This window comes from Biomphalaria glabrata, chromosome 2 (genome assembly GCF_947242115.1).
Source record: "Biomphalaria glabrata chromosome 2, xgBioGlab47.1, whole genome shotgun sequence".
In the NCBI taxonomy this organism is placed as follows: domain Eukaryota; kingdom Metazoa; phylum Mollusca; class Gastropoda; family Planorbidae; genus Biomphalaria; species Biomphalaria glabrata.
The window spans coordinates 60,007,661-60,023,004 of record NC_074712.1 but is presented as its reverse complement, the minus strand read 5'-3'; the positions used below and the strand labels follow the sequence as shown (position 1 = coordinate 60,023,004).

Sequence of the window (15,344 nt, the reverse complement as noted above, 5' to 3'; positions counted from 1 at the left end):
ATTTATCTGAGAAAAACCACTAAGAAAGCTATAAAGATTTCAGGCATAAACAAGATTACAAAGAGAGTTTGTGTTACACAAACTCAGAGGCGGCCCCCGTCGAAGTCGGATCCCTGTCGGATCTGCATATTCGCAAATAATATTCAAGAGGTGATTTAATTTTGATGGTCAAAAGTAATAATGTTTCAAAGATTCATTTGCCGTAATTAAATTTAAATTAAATAAAAAATAGTAGATTAGTTTTAGTATATTAAAACATTACAATATTGATCAAAACGTTTGGAAATGAAAATCTACACTTTTTTTTTTACACTTTAAGTTTAGAAATTGAAATTCTACATCTTAATCTAGTCTATTTTAGTCTAAACTAGATCTAAAATAATCTTAATTACAATATAAATCCAGATCTAGATATACTGTAATAAAAATCTAGATCTAGTTTAAAAAAATCTAGATTAGATCTAAATCAAGATATCATTCCTTTTTTAAACGCGAGTCACATAACGAGGTTTAATAAACATTACTATACCGAGTTCTTTTTTCATTTCATTTGAAGAATTAATTCCATATAACGTCAGAGGGAAAAAAAACCCACTACGTCACACGGCCTAGCTAGACTAAAAATCGCCTTCATCATTACGAGCCATTTATCGAGTGTTCATAGACTTTGGTGCACCGAGTGCGTTCTTTAAGCATTTCTTTTAAAGAATTCATTCCATATGACGTCAAAGGTAAAAAAAAAAACACTACGTCACACGGCCTAGCTAGACTAAAAATCACCTTCATCATTACAAGCCATTTATCGAGTGTTCATAGCCATTGGTGCACCAAGTGCGTTCTTTTAACATTAGCCTACATTTAACGAGTCCATTCATATGACGTCAAAGAAAAAAAATTCCATTACCTCACAATTGGCTAGTACCGGTACCATAAAAAAAAATATCTTTATTTACACGAGATATTTAACGAGGGTTCATAGACATTGGTGCACTGAGTTCTAATAGAATTTATTTTAAAAAGGATCAAAGCCGCATTGTTTTTGCATTTTGTCTGTCATTTTGATATAAAAAAAAAAGAACAACTAAAGTTATTAAAAATTGATTAACCTTTATTTTACGTTTCAAAACATCGCAATAATTTTTAGGTATGAACACAATTGAAAAGTTTATATAATAGATTGTTCCGGATGTTTGTATAAATAGTAAAAGAAAAAGAGTTTCAGATAAATGTAATACCGTTAATTAAATATTTTGGATGGTCTCGTATAAAAATTAGATGTACTACAGCCATGTGGAGAGATTTTCATACCTTACTTTGGTGCTTGGATTCTGTTTTCCTTAAAAATCGGAACATAATATTAACGATAATTATATTTTTTAATGTTTTAGGTAGAAAGTTAAATGTACTGTAAGAGAGTAGTGAGTTAAAATATTTTTCATAAAAATCCGTAAAAACATTATTACGTAAATGAGAAGATTATTTGTTTATTAATTAGAAGAGGGAGTTCAAACAATTATTTGGCGCTAGTAGATTTTTAAATAAATTCGGAAATTTCTGGCGACGATTTGTAAGAAACAAAATCCAGAACTTTCTTTATCGATTACAAAACTTCTATGTTATGTTTTAGCAAGAAAATTAAATGTCTAAAAAGTAATTTTCAGTAATCAATTCTAGTAAATTACTTTTTTTTTTAAAGCCCTGAACAACCTATTTGTCGATATTTTAAAAATTTGTTAAAGATGAAAATACAGAACAATTTGATATTGATAACCAAATTATAGTGACGCATTGTCAAATAATATAAGTGTAATATTAGTAAATTATGCGATTTCAAACAATCATTAGGCATAATTCATGTTTTATAAAACAATATCCGTAACATTTTTACACTTAATGAAATATAAGTCAGTATAGAGATTTTGATTTAGCATTAATATGCTATTTACATAAAAAACGGAACAACATATTATTGATAATGTGTTTTTGCAACGTTTAAGCATGGAAATTGAATGTAATATAAATTAGAAGAGCAAACAAACTTTGTTGGGGTTGATTAGTTTTGCACAAAAAAATCCGGAACAATCAATTTTTAGATACTTAAAACTATTGAGATGTTACGGGAGGAACATTAAAGGGTAAATCAGAATTTCAATAGCTTTTAGAGTTCTAGTATTTTTTGATCTAATCGTGACGGACAGACCGACCAACAGACAAAACACACAAAAATAATCTTCTTTTATTCACTAAACAAAAAATAAATAAAATCTGATTTTTTAAAAAAGTTTAAGGAATTGGTTTAGCACCTGATCATGTAGTGACGTTACGCTACTGCACGAAAATCGCTGCATAAAAAGTCCATTAAAAAAAAATGTGCGTGATATTTACATACAAAATGCATTATTAGCCTTTATAAACAAACAGAAATGTTTTCTTTTAATTTTAGCAGCTAGTTGACCAGAAAAAATATCTTTAACTATTATTTATATTTGTTGTAAACATTTCCTGTACATTTTTAAAATGTATTTGACTTAGTGATACTGAAAATACACAAAAATTGTCCATCTTTGTTAGCATATTGTAACATTGCCTCCCTTACATTTACGTAAATGTTTTAGAATTGGTGTATTTTTATGAAAAAATCGCTTGCATAATTAATTTTATAAATTAAACGGTTTGCTTTTAGAAAACCAAAAGTAGCCGTTGCACCTAAACTTTTGAAGCCGCATTTAATGATGAAATAATATTTTTCATATCTCTTCTAGTTTTCGAGATCTGAGTGTGACAGACGGACAGACGGACAGACAGACAGACGGACAGACGGACATTTTGCACAAACCTAATAGCGGCTTTTTCCCCTTACGGGGGCCGCTAAAAATCACCTCCTCTTCTTCATGAGTTTAACATTTGACCATCACAAAGAAGACACCAGACACCGATCACAAAATACAAATAGATACAAAATCTATTTTGTTCCTTTGGCAATTATATCTATGAACAAACTGTAACTAACTGTTATAAATTTCGCATCTAATGCTTAAGAGAAACTCGGGTATGGATGCAGTGCTATATTGTACAATTGTTAGCTCTAATCATGTATTGTTTTTTTGTTATTCACAATTGTAAAACAAATTTCCTCACGGATAATAAATATTATTTTTATTTTTATTAAAATCTGTGTGTATTATAACCTGTGTTCCTTATTTGCTTTATAAGTGTGTCCGCTGTATGCACAGCCTGCTGTAACCTGCATCTCTTATAAGTGTCTCTTATGCATATAAACATTGCCTATTATAATCAGTATATCTTATAAGTGTGTCCGTTATAAACACAGCCTGTTGTAAGCAATACTACATGAAAGAAATGCTTATCCAAACATTGCCTGTTATAAGCTATATCTCTTAAAGGTGTGTCTTATATAAACATTGCCTATGGTAAGTAGCATCGATTGTAAACTGCGTGTCTTGTAAGAGTGATTGCTATAAGCGGTGTATGTAATAACCACTGAAACCCATTTCTTTTCTTTCTAGACAAGAACTATTCTAGTCCTCAAAGCTACCAACTAATTTTGTTTTCTTCAAATCCATCTAAGAAGTAGCCAATTAGGACTTGAGTTTCAACCAGGGACCCATTGGCCATAGGTCAGTCTGCAATTTACACACGGTAACCTAAAACCTTAGGTCAGAAGATCACGTTGGCTGACCAACAGTGGACAGCCTCTGAGGAAAATCATCTCTGTACTTCAACGCAGTTGAACTCTTTCTCTCCGAACTGACGATACCAGCGTTGATTCCATTAGAATGTAGTAAATAATTACGGAGAGAAAGAGTTAACTCTTTGACCATCAGGCTCATGGATGTCATTTTTTAAATATATCTATCGTACCATGCTTTTGATGTTAATAATTATCAAATCCTAATTTGATGTTAAAATGTATAGCCATCAGAATTTAGATGTTTAACTTGGCGAACTACCCGTTGGACATTTATTTTTTATAAATTTCACAATTTTTTGTTGTTTAACATTAAATCTTTCAGAAATTTTGATTTTTAATTTATAGCTTTCAGGCTTTGTCATTAAGTAATGGCAATGTCTTAGATTCCGAAGATTAAGGATGTGTGCAGTGTTTCACATGACTACGCAAACACAGTTGCGACATCTCGCCGGCGGTCTATTTGAGAGCTTTATCATACAGTACCGTATAAACACCACATAAACACCACATGAACACTACATAAACACCACATGAACACCTCAAAAACATCACATAAACTTCACGTAAATATCATTTAAATTATTATTATATTTATATTATAAACTGTATGCAAAATTTACATACCTTTTTTAATGTTAATAAAGTTTAAACGTTACATAATTAGATGCTGTAATAATATTGGCCACATGTGGAAACGTTTTCACTCGATAAATACAAATAATAAAAAATAAATATAATTGGTCTGGATAAAAAGTATCCTAACACAGTCTCATGATTTATAAATCAAAGTGTTGGCAAAGAAAGTTTTGTTTGAATAGTCAACTGAAAGGAAATCGTGGCCAAATGATTTATGGTTCTTTGCGTGGGTTCGAATCCAATTGCTGCCAATTTTTTTTTACTCACATTTAAAAACAAATCATAAGCAAATATATCTATACAGACTTAATACAAAGAAAGTACCTTCAAGGGTAGCGAAAGAAAGTGTGTAACAATAATAGAAAATATACACGACATTTCTTTCAAAATTCTGGTGTTTTTAAAAGTTAAAATAGGAATATGACATAGACATATATATATGCTCTTTTATTCGTCTTATGATGAGAATGAAGGAACTAGAATATAGTTACTTAAATTTACGAGGAAGTGAAGATGTATGACAGGCTAAAAATAGGCAATAAGTTTCGTCCATTGCCAAGGGAAGTCATTACAATTCAGTTTGGGCTAGAGTTGTGAGGACTTGCACTATGTAATTAAACATCACTATTAATTTAATTTCTTATTTATTGGAATCTACACATATTGCTAGTAGGTCAACATGAATGAAATTTTAGGTTCAAATTTTTACCTTACTTTCTTTTATGATAGTATTACACTGATAGATAATGAAATAAATTATTAAAAGCTGAATTTACCTGATGTGTGAAGGAATTTCTTCTTGACATCAAACTGTAAATATAAAGATTACATCTGAAATTAAATTAGTGCATAAAAGATAAAGAACTAAGATACTTACAATTTATGTTCTCTAGTACAATTAATTATATAAAATATATGTATAAATGCATTTTTAGGAGGAGAGGGATGGAACAGGTTGTCGCCTAGACAACAGGAAGGAAGTAAAAATAAAATTAAAGTTATTCACTGAAGATTTAAAGTATCGTGAAGACTGATGATGAGGTCAAAGGTTAAAGAAGGTGTCATCAGTGCAATAGTAGCCTCCCTTTTTTTTCCCGCGAATATTATCAGGTTCCGGTCGAAACAGGACGGTGAAGCTCTTAAACAAGAATCGCAGCGTTCATAGAGAATCGAACGCATCAAACTCGTTCAAACGATACGAAACGCCATCACACTCTTCACGGTGACTCCTTGTTAGATCTATGACTCTAGCTAGACCATAGCTTTATCATAGCTCCACATAGCTTCACCATAACTCTATCTTGGCTTTATCATAGCTCTGTCATAGCTCCACAGCAGCTCCACCATAGTTCCATATAGCTCCATCACAGCTCCACTATAGGTCTATCCAAGTTTTGTCATAGCTTTACCTTAGCTCCATCACAGCTCCAATAGATCTATTAAATCACTGTCATACATCCCCCATCCTCCAGGACTCAATAGCTCTTTGTATGAGATCGGAACGCATTAATCTCATACTTCAGACGGGCAATTAACCTTTTTTTCCCTCTTCTTCGTTAATGAAGATATTGCGCCTGAAAAAGTAGTCTAGTCATTTTCTATAAAAGTACTAATGTGTTTCGGTTTTAGATAAAGTTACAAAACTTTGAATAAAAGTGTATAATGAATGTATCTGCGTCATTAGATTTTAAGGGTGTATCAAATTATTTCAATGACCTTTAGACACAAACGAACGAAACAGAACAAAGGCTTTGTGAATGTCCCCAAGAGGGCACCGATGATCAAATGGACCCTGCTGTGACCTAGGTACTAAAACTTTCTGGTTACAAGATCTGTTAAAATTTATAGTTAAAAAAGGTATTTGGACTTAATCCCTCGAACCCACAGGGGAGCATAGAGCCGCAACCACACCTCATCACCGAACTTAGCAGCTTTCTTTATCTGATGCCACCAGCCTCATTGATGACCGACCTCTTCCAGGTTAAAGGCATTAGAATTTTCTTTATACCATACTTTTGTGACTTTTGTCATTCCTTGGGATGACCTACTTTAGAAACAAAAAGTTTATTTTCTATAAGGTTTTGACTTGTATTGCAAAATATTTGTCTCATGGCAACGACTTTTGGTGTCGATATTTTGTTTTTTTAAATTATTTGGTGCTTGAGTAATACCTCATTATTAATTACGAAATTAATTAGATTAAATGTAGATAAGAATTAAACAAGATTTGGAGTTTTTAAATCTTCAAAAATTAGGAAAAATTATTTTTTTCCTAGTTCACCCCCACATCATTTCTATTCCATCTCTTTCTGATTTTCTGTTTTCTCTCTATTTCTTTTTTCTCTCTATTTCTTTTTTCTCTCTATTTCTTTTTTTCTCTCTATTTCTTTTTTTCTCTCTATTTTTTTCTCTCTATTTCTTTTTTTCTCTCTATTTCTTTTTTCTCTCTATTTCTTTTTTCTCTCTATTTCTTTTTTACTCTCTATTTTTTTTCTCTCTATTTTTTTTCTCTCTATTTCTTTTTTTTCTCTCTATTTCTTTTTTTTTCTCTCTTTCTTTTTTTTCTCTCTATTTCTTTTTTTTTCTCTCTGATTATTTTTTCTCTCTATTTCTTTTTTTTCTCCCGAATCACTAAATTTAGAAAGCCTTCAGGAGAGAAGACTCAAAAGTAAAGTAGCAATTATACATAAAACACTTAACCATAATCTTCAAATACAAAAACAAAATTTAATAAAATACCCAGAAAGACACAAAGAAAAAGGCACATTCCTCGTCCCATATGCTAGGACAAATTTGTACAAATGCTCCTTCTTCCTTAATGATATTAGAGCATGGAATGGGTTGCCTGAGCCAGCCAGGAAAACCAGTGACTTGGCAGAATTTAAGTCATTGGTTAAAATGCATGACTAGATGCATGACGCATAGGACGTAATTATCTTCTTATTTGAAGTAACGTCTGTATTTTATAAGATAAGATATGATTTCTTCTTTTATTTCATTCTTTCTTTCCTTCTGAAAAGGGGAAACTTTACTTTTTTACTAAGTTCATCTCATCTATTCTTTTGTTTAATTGATGCTATCATCTTCTTTTTTTGAAATAACGTCTGTATTATATAAGATAAGATAAGAATTATGACTAGAGAAAAAAAAAGAAAACTTCTACGTAAGCTAATTTATAAAGACTGATTTTTAGCTTGTTATGGATACAAATGATCGATTTTTCTCAAAGAAGCTTATTTATGTCTTGCTAGCACTCTTTCTCTCTTTCTTATCATCGTAAGTATGAAGAAATAAAAAAGATAATTAGGTATTAGTGAATGAGTCTACACTTTAAGACATGTTATAAGAGTCTTTCGCTCTGTCTTTACCTTACTCTTCTTTCTGTTTAGAATTTTTTTTTTTAAACTTTTAATAGTTGGCAATCTTAGGGGCAATGTGGCTGAGCAGGTGGGTTTGAATCTCGTTGAAGACTTGGATTTTTGAATTTCTGGAATTTTAGCGCGTCCCTGAGTTCACCCAACTCAAATGGGTACCTGGCTTTAGTTGAGGAAAGTAAAGGCGGTCGGCCGTTGTGCTGGCCACATGACACCTTCGTTAACCCTTGGCCAAAGAAACAGATCACCTAACACCATCTGCACTATAGATCGCAAGGTCTGAAAGGGGAAACTTTACTTTTTTTTTTTTTTTTTTACTCATCTAAGTTTCCACTAGATCTTTACATTTCTTTTCAAATTTCTATTTAGGACAATGAGCTATTGAGATGGGTTAAATTCGTATTAGCCTCGCTTCGGTCAATACCGGAAGCGATGTTCAACGCAATTTTCTTTCAGCCAATCCCCCAATAAAAGGCTGTCTTTGCCTGGGAGGCCAAGTAAGATCTGGGAAAAACTGTACAAAATGAAGACACACATGAAGCCGCGGAGAGGTCTGATTCGGAAATCCCCTGAAACAGAACGCTCGTATTCGGATTAAGATCAGAACTTTAATACCGGATTTCTTTCAAGACTTAACATCAAGGTTGTTTTGTTTGTAGCGATTTAAAAAAAATGCGTCTACGGCAATGCAATTGTATTGTATAATAAATTAAACTTTTCCAGAGTCTACTTTGAGAGCAGGGGCGTAGCTAAGAATTTTCCATCGTTTGGGGGCTCTGGGGGGACCCTTGACCTCTTTGGGGGCCCCTTCATTTTGCATAATATTTATTTTCCAATGTAAAAAAACCCCACTCATTTGGGGGCCCCCCTCAATTGGGGGCCCGGGGGGGATTTTCAAATTCTCCCCCCTCCTCCCCCCACTCTAGCTACCCCACTGCTTGAGAGATAAAGTCATTTATGGCATATTGTCACATATATCATCATAATTAGCAACAAAAACGTGATAGGCTTTTGTGAACTCCTGACATAGCTTTGAATGGGCAGATAAAAGTATATGTCTTTCAACAATTCAAAGAAACACCATAGGATACATTAAGGGAAAAATAATACAAAATAGATATTTAATAAAAGAATTAAGAATCAACTGTAAACTGTAAACAACGCCATCACCTGCTAAACTATTAAATATACAACAAACGAAGGTAAAACTGCCTCCTACAGCATGCCTACTTCTACTATTAGTCTATAAACGCAGGCCTCTGACCACAATGACAATGTCTCAAAGGAGTAACTCTACTTTCAAGAAACGACCAATGAAATCAAAACACATAAACATAGAAGTTACAACCAAGATTCTACTCACTAACAATCTACAATACTATACATACAATCATCACATAAGCATTAGGCTAGAAGCTATATGTCCCAAAAGTTAGTATAATGGCTTTTCTAGTGAGTTCCAGCCCAGAAGTTTCGTCTTTTAGAAGATTATGTCACGAAAATTGTCATATTGAGTTCTTCTGTTCTCCATAAACTCAGAACTAAAACATGGCCAGCACTAAATATAAAGACTTAATGTGGATGACTTACATGGAAATATATATATATATATTCTCTAAAAAAAATATATATTAAAAAAATGATACATAAAAAATATATATATATATAGAAAATTATATAAAAATATTATATATAAAAAAAATATATAAAAGTTATAAATAAAAAATATATATATATAAAAATTATATATAAAAATATATAAAAAAAAAGTTATATATCAAAAAATTATTATATATAATTATTATAAATAAAAAAGATTATATATATAAAAAAATTCTTGACCAAATAAATATGTCAGGAATCTCTGCTGACAGTACTAAATTGACGTCTACGTTGTACCATGAAACGAAGCTAAAACTTCGAGGTTCTTTTGACATTTCATTAGACCACCTCGTTCACTATAAGCCCGATTTGCATAAATATAAATTTAAAAAACAATATTGCACCCCAGCATTACGCTGACAACGCTCGCTATAAGCAGAACCGAATGCTGATTTTTCAAAATATCTTCTGATGTAGAAAAAAATAATCCTTATGTGAAGCAACAGGTCACGTGATCCTGCTGGACAAGTGCCCGGCTATACATCAACAGCTGCGTCAAGAAATATTAATAGATAATAAAAGAGGCTAAGCACACACAAACAGAGCAGAGGGAAAAAAATGTATATTCTTCTTGAGAACAGCAGTGAAACACAACAAGTCATAGAATGTATCAGGCAAGTCTTAGTAAACATAGTGGTGTGTTTAACAATAGCACTTCCTGTATACTAGAAATGGGAAACGAACCGAACCCGAACCGAACTCGAATCTCACTTATGACCGAACCGAACCGAACTCGAACTATACTCGTCATCGAACCGAACCGAACCCGAACTTAAATCTGACCGAACCGAACTTTAAAAGTTGGGTTCGATTCCCGTCTCTACTGTATGCCTCAAAAGTAAACATGTAAATTGAGACATTACAGTTTATAGGAGAGGTAATGTAATGGCTGTGCTAGAAGTAATTAGAAGTTAGAAGTTAGAAGCTAGAAATTAGAAGTTAGAAGCTAGAAGTTAGAAGCAATGACTATCAAAAATTCACTTTTTTTTTCTCTGGACATGCTATTTCCATCATCATCATTATCAAACTCCATTTGAGTCAGGGCTTGAGAGGCTCAAATCCTCTCTTGCAAAAGCCCTGGAGAGAAACCCTGCTGTCTTGCGTAGTGCGCACACGTCACCATACAGGTCGAGAATTTTGGGTTTCGAGACGGAGATCAGCTATTTCCATCAGTTCATTCTGTCTCACTTCTACGTAGCTGTACATAGCACATTTTATTAGCAGTTCATTCTGTCTCACTTCTACGTAGCTGTACATAGCACATTTTATTAGCAGTTCATTCTGTCTCACTTCTACGTAGCTGTACATAGCACATTTTATTAGCAGTTCATTCTGTCTCACTTCTACGTAGCTGTACATAGCACATTTTATTAGCAGTTCATTCAACCGAATCATAACAATTACGATCAATGAGTTTCTCCATACACTCTCATAAACAAATAACAAAAAAATGTCACTCAAACACACTATGAAAAGGTCATCTTTTTTTTAGGCCTACTGTGTACCTTGCTGTTATGAAGTTAACACTCAGCTACTTTAAAACCAACGTGCGCCAATTCGATTTAACCGTATAAAAAAACACTAGGAACAGACACAAAACTTAAAGACAATTGCCTATGCCAGGAAGGATTACCTAGCAAAGATGACAGGAATGTTCCAGTCAAAACTAGATAATGGGAAATGTCCACGTGTTTGAGCTACCAGAAAGTCTTGCAGAAGACTTAGATGATACACGTACTACTACAGAGATGTTTTTACAAAGCTTATATCAACTCACTCTGTCTGTCTATCCGTCTGAGTAGGCTTTAGTAAATTAGTGTCGAACACCTGGCAATGACTTGTTTCAGAAAGAAAACTGTGGGCACTTTTTTACGATAAATACGGTACATACTTATGAAATCTCAAGAAAATCTCCCGGCAAAGTGTATGAAAAGAGAACTGTGTCAAACAAGACATTTCAGTCAAATTTTCGCCGCTCTAAATAATAGACTTGATCTGATTCAATATCTTGTTAATTTTGGAGTAAAAGTAAAGTTTCCCTTTCAGACCTAGCGATCTATGAGGCAGGGAATGTTAAGGTCATCTTCTATATTTAGCCAACGGTTAACGAGCAGGGTGTCATGCGGCCAGCAGAACGACCAACCGCGTTTACTTTCCCCAACGAAAGTCAAGTACCTATTAGACTTGGGAGGACTCAGGGGCGCCCTAAAAATCCCGAAATTCGAAATATCATTCTTCACCGAAATCGGAACCTAGGACCTCAGGTTCTGAAGTCAAGCGCTTAACCATTAACCCTTAATTTTCTTGCCTGCAAATAATATATTCTTATCTTGAAAAGCTTTGTTTATCTCTGAAACTATTAATTTATACTATTTGTTAATCTGCTGAGAAACATCCATTGGAATGGAGCCATCAAGTCTGCATCTAAACAAGACATAGAGACGTTTTTCATCACTTGATCTTTAGGAAAGAGACATTATCTCTAATTTTCTCTTTCTTTAGCTTAAACTGGAATTGACCAACTCTAAAACACTTTTCTTTTAACACTTAGAAAAAAATGTGTTTCAACTGACCCGTGGTCAACGCTGGCCAAAGATAAACATTTTCTATCCAGATCACGTAACAGAGTTACTGTTCTGTCCACTATCTGATTGACGTGTCATTTGGGACCTGTCCAACTGGACACCGCAGTCCTGTCTCGTGTGCTTGCCGGGCAGAGCTCTAACAGGAACTAAATGGATCTACTCTGTCCATCTCTCTGGCCAGTGTCCTGGTCAGCTTACACTTTTCTCTTTCAATGACTGGCTTAGCTTAGGTAGAAAATACTAATCACGAAGGCTGAAATATTCATGCTGCTTCATCCATCTAGCACATGTCCTACATTGAGAAAACATTTTGGTAGAAAAAAATCGCTGAATAAAAAAAAAATCAAGGAAGAAAACATAATTCGTGGTCGCAAATGAAAATATTACCGTAAACTTTTTTCAGACGACAATGTCTTCAGGTTTGAACTGGTTCCCATCATTGTAGGCTTGCATTTCCTACCATACATATTGAATCAAATGAAGTATTGCGCGCGACTCTATTACATTAAATAACAGCTAGTATTAGAGCCCGATCATGAGGTGCTCGTGTACCAAGAGCACCACTCGATACGTCTCTTCTTTCACGTCAGAATTGGTAATGGATTCCATAGCAAGACCCTAGACTAGAGGATCGGACATATGGAGTGTTGACTATATCCAACGCGTAGTGGACATTGTATGATGTCGTGATAGGAAGTAAACATCCCTAAGGAAACCTTTCCCCAGATACCAGTCCCATCCCTCAGGTCCACTAGACAGATTGGACTATAAGGCACTGGACATGTTGTAGCATAAATAAAGATAAATGTCTAGCATAGCAACACATGACAACACATGACAACACATGACTACACAAGACAACATACGAAAATATTTCACAATACATGATAACACATGACAACACATCTATATCTATATATAATTCTCTACATCGCCAAACCAAGCGGGACACGCACGCTCGCCGACTCTCTAACCCTCGATGACAAAGTCATAGAAAGATAACGCTTTTATTTCTGCAAGTCGGGCTAGAGTTACCCCACGTAACTTTCGCGGCGACGGAGAGCGCGGCTCAAAAAATAAGGAGGGTAGGGGGGGGGGAACAAGTGATATTCTCTGTATATATTATTCTTTACGAAGTGTCCACCCGTCACTAAATATGCTACGCCGCAGGTAGACTATAGCTTGTGACAATATAAAAACTGAAGAAAAAAAAAAACAGTTTCAAATTCAGGAAACTTGTTTCGAAATGTCATGTGGTAGAATTTAAGCCCATGAACTAAAATAATCGCAAAACAACTATCTCGTAACAACAAAAGTAGTGACAACTGACTTCGTAGTTAATTTCAAGGCCCTAAACAACCTTAAGTAGATGTTCAGTACTTTTGCAGACCTCCTACGTCACCAGAAAATTTCTCAGAGGATACATTTTGTTTCCTTCAATTCGTTTCCTTCTAACTTATCTCATTCCTGACAGTGTCAGACAATATTAGTTCATTTCTATAACAATAATATAATTTAACAAGCGCAGTTAATAAACAAACAGGACTTTAAATGAAGGTCATGGGATGAAATAAAGGCCTTGATCTAAAATGAAGGTGACAGGCTTAAATAAAACTCATGATCTAAAATGTAGGAGCTGAACTAAAATAAAACTCATGATCTAAAATGTAGGAGCTGAGCTAAAATAAAGTTCTTGATCTAAAATGTAGGAGCTGAGCTAAAATAAAGTTCTTGATCTAAAATGTAGGAGCTGAACTAAAATAAAACTCATGATCTAAAATGTAGGAGCTGAGCTAAAATAAAGTTCTTGATCTAACAAGTAGGAGCTGAGCTAAAATAAAGTTATTGATCTAAAATGTAGGAGCTGAGCTAAAATAAAGTTCTTGATCTAAAATGTAGGAGCTGAGCTAAAATAAAGTTCTTGATCTAAAATGTAGGAGCTGAGCTAAAATAAAGTTCTTCATCAAAAACGATGGCCTATCGCTAAAATTAGAGCAGTAATTTTAAAGGAAAGTTCGTTATCTTAATTTGAAGGTATTTAGCTACCCAAGAAAACGCTAGCTAAGCTGTAATTAGCTAATATTGAACAAGGCTGATTAGATTTCAAAGAGTTTCTTTCATTCTTTTATTCAGTCTGTATTTTGTAATCAACGTCAATCTGCTTTTAAACGTTCTTAGAATGACGATAATTGAAGATATGAGATGACACGATGTCATATAGAATTAGTGTTAATTTAAACACATTCATGAAACCAAGAAAAACCAAGGCCAACATCACTGACATTTATAAACAACAAAATATTATACTTGGTAAACTGGGGCCAGAGAACTGTGGAAATTACAAGCTGAAACTCAACAATAAACGAAATATTTGTTTTCAGCAGCATATTTGGAAATGGCACAGCCAGTTTGGCAACAAAACAAGTCTAAAGCAATTTTTGTTTTAAATCCTCAAATTACGAGCGTATTCTGTCTTGCTATTTATTATTTCTATTAATTTTATTAGGGAACATTAGCCGGAGCCGACAAACATGTTTTTTACTTGTTTCAAGCGTTAATTTGATCTGACAGGTGTAGGATTAAACAGGAGTTTTTCATTCCGTAGAGTTGTATTTGTGTGTGTTTGTGTGTGTGCGTGTGTGTGTGTATGTGCGTTTCTTCTTGTTATTTAAATATTATTTTAGAAGAGACAGAGTTTGGTCGTAGTTTTTTGCGCTTCGGAGTAAAAGCATGGTCTCCTTCATTCTCATTGGACGTAAGAATGTCTTGGGTTTTTAAAGGATCGTTCAAAACATAGAAAAAACAATCAAATAACATTAAAAAAAGACATAAAAAAAGTAACATACATTTTTTTTGAAGACTAAGAAGTAAGAAAAAATGTGTTTTTTTTTTGTGGCCCCCAAAAGGGGAACAGACGCTATTGGTTTTGTGTGGTCTGTCTGTCCGTATCTCCGTCTGTCCATCCATAAGTCAGGTTTAGATCTCAGAAACTAGAAAAGAAAATGAAAATAAGACATCGAGATGTTTTACATCATGTTTTAGAATACCCTGAGCTACCGCACTAGGTGCCACAGACACTGTATCGGGAGGTTTCCATGCTGATCTTAGGTGATCAGTTATCGCTACTCTACTTATTACAGAAGAGTTGGAAGAGTCTTATCAAAGAAGACATGTGAAAAATTCAAAATTGTATTACTTTAATCGATCAAAATAAGACTATGGCTTGAATATATTTCTGGTCCATTGGTAAATTCGATGGGGGCCGCCTTTGAGTTTGTGTGATAACACAAACTCTCTTTGTAATCTTGTTTTTAAATCGATTCCTCTTTTATTGGAAATTTTCATACATGGCAGAAAACCTACAAATAGCAATAG

General features: G+C 33.8%; 1 protein-coding gene across 1 annotated transcript in view; it reads right to left on the bottom strand.

Moving 5' to 3' along the window:
* The window catches only part of LOC106062946 (rhodopsin-like), a 171,802-nt gene that overhangs the window by 115,653 nt on the left and 40,805 nt on the right, over positions 1-15,344 (bottom strand). The window contains exon 3 of the mRNA XM_056021743.1: positions 5,125-5,158. The gene's annotated coding sequence lies outside the window, so the exon portion shown is untranslated. The remainder of the gene's footprint in view (positions 1-5,124; positions 5,159-15,344) is intronic.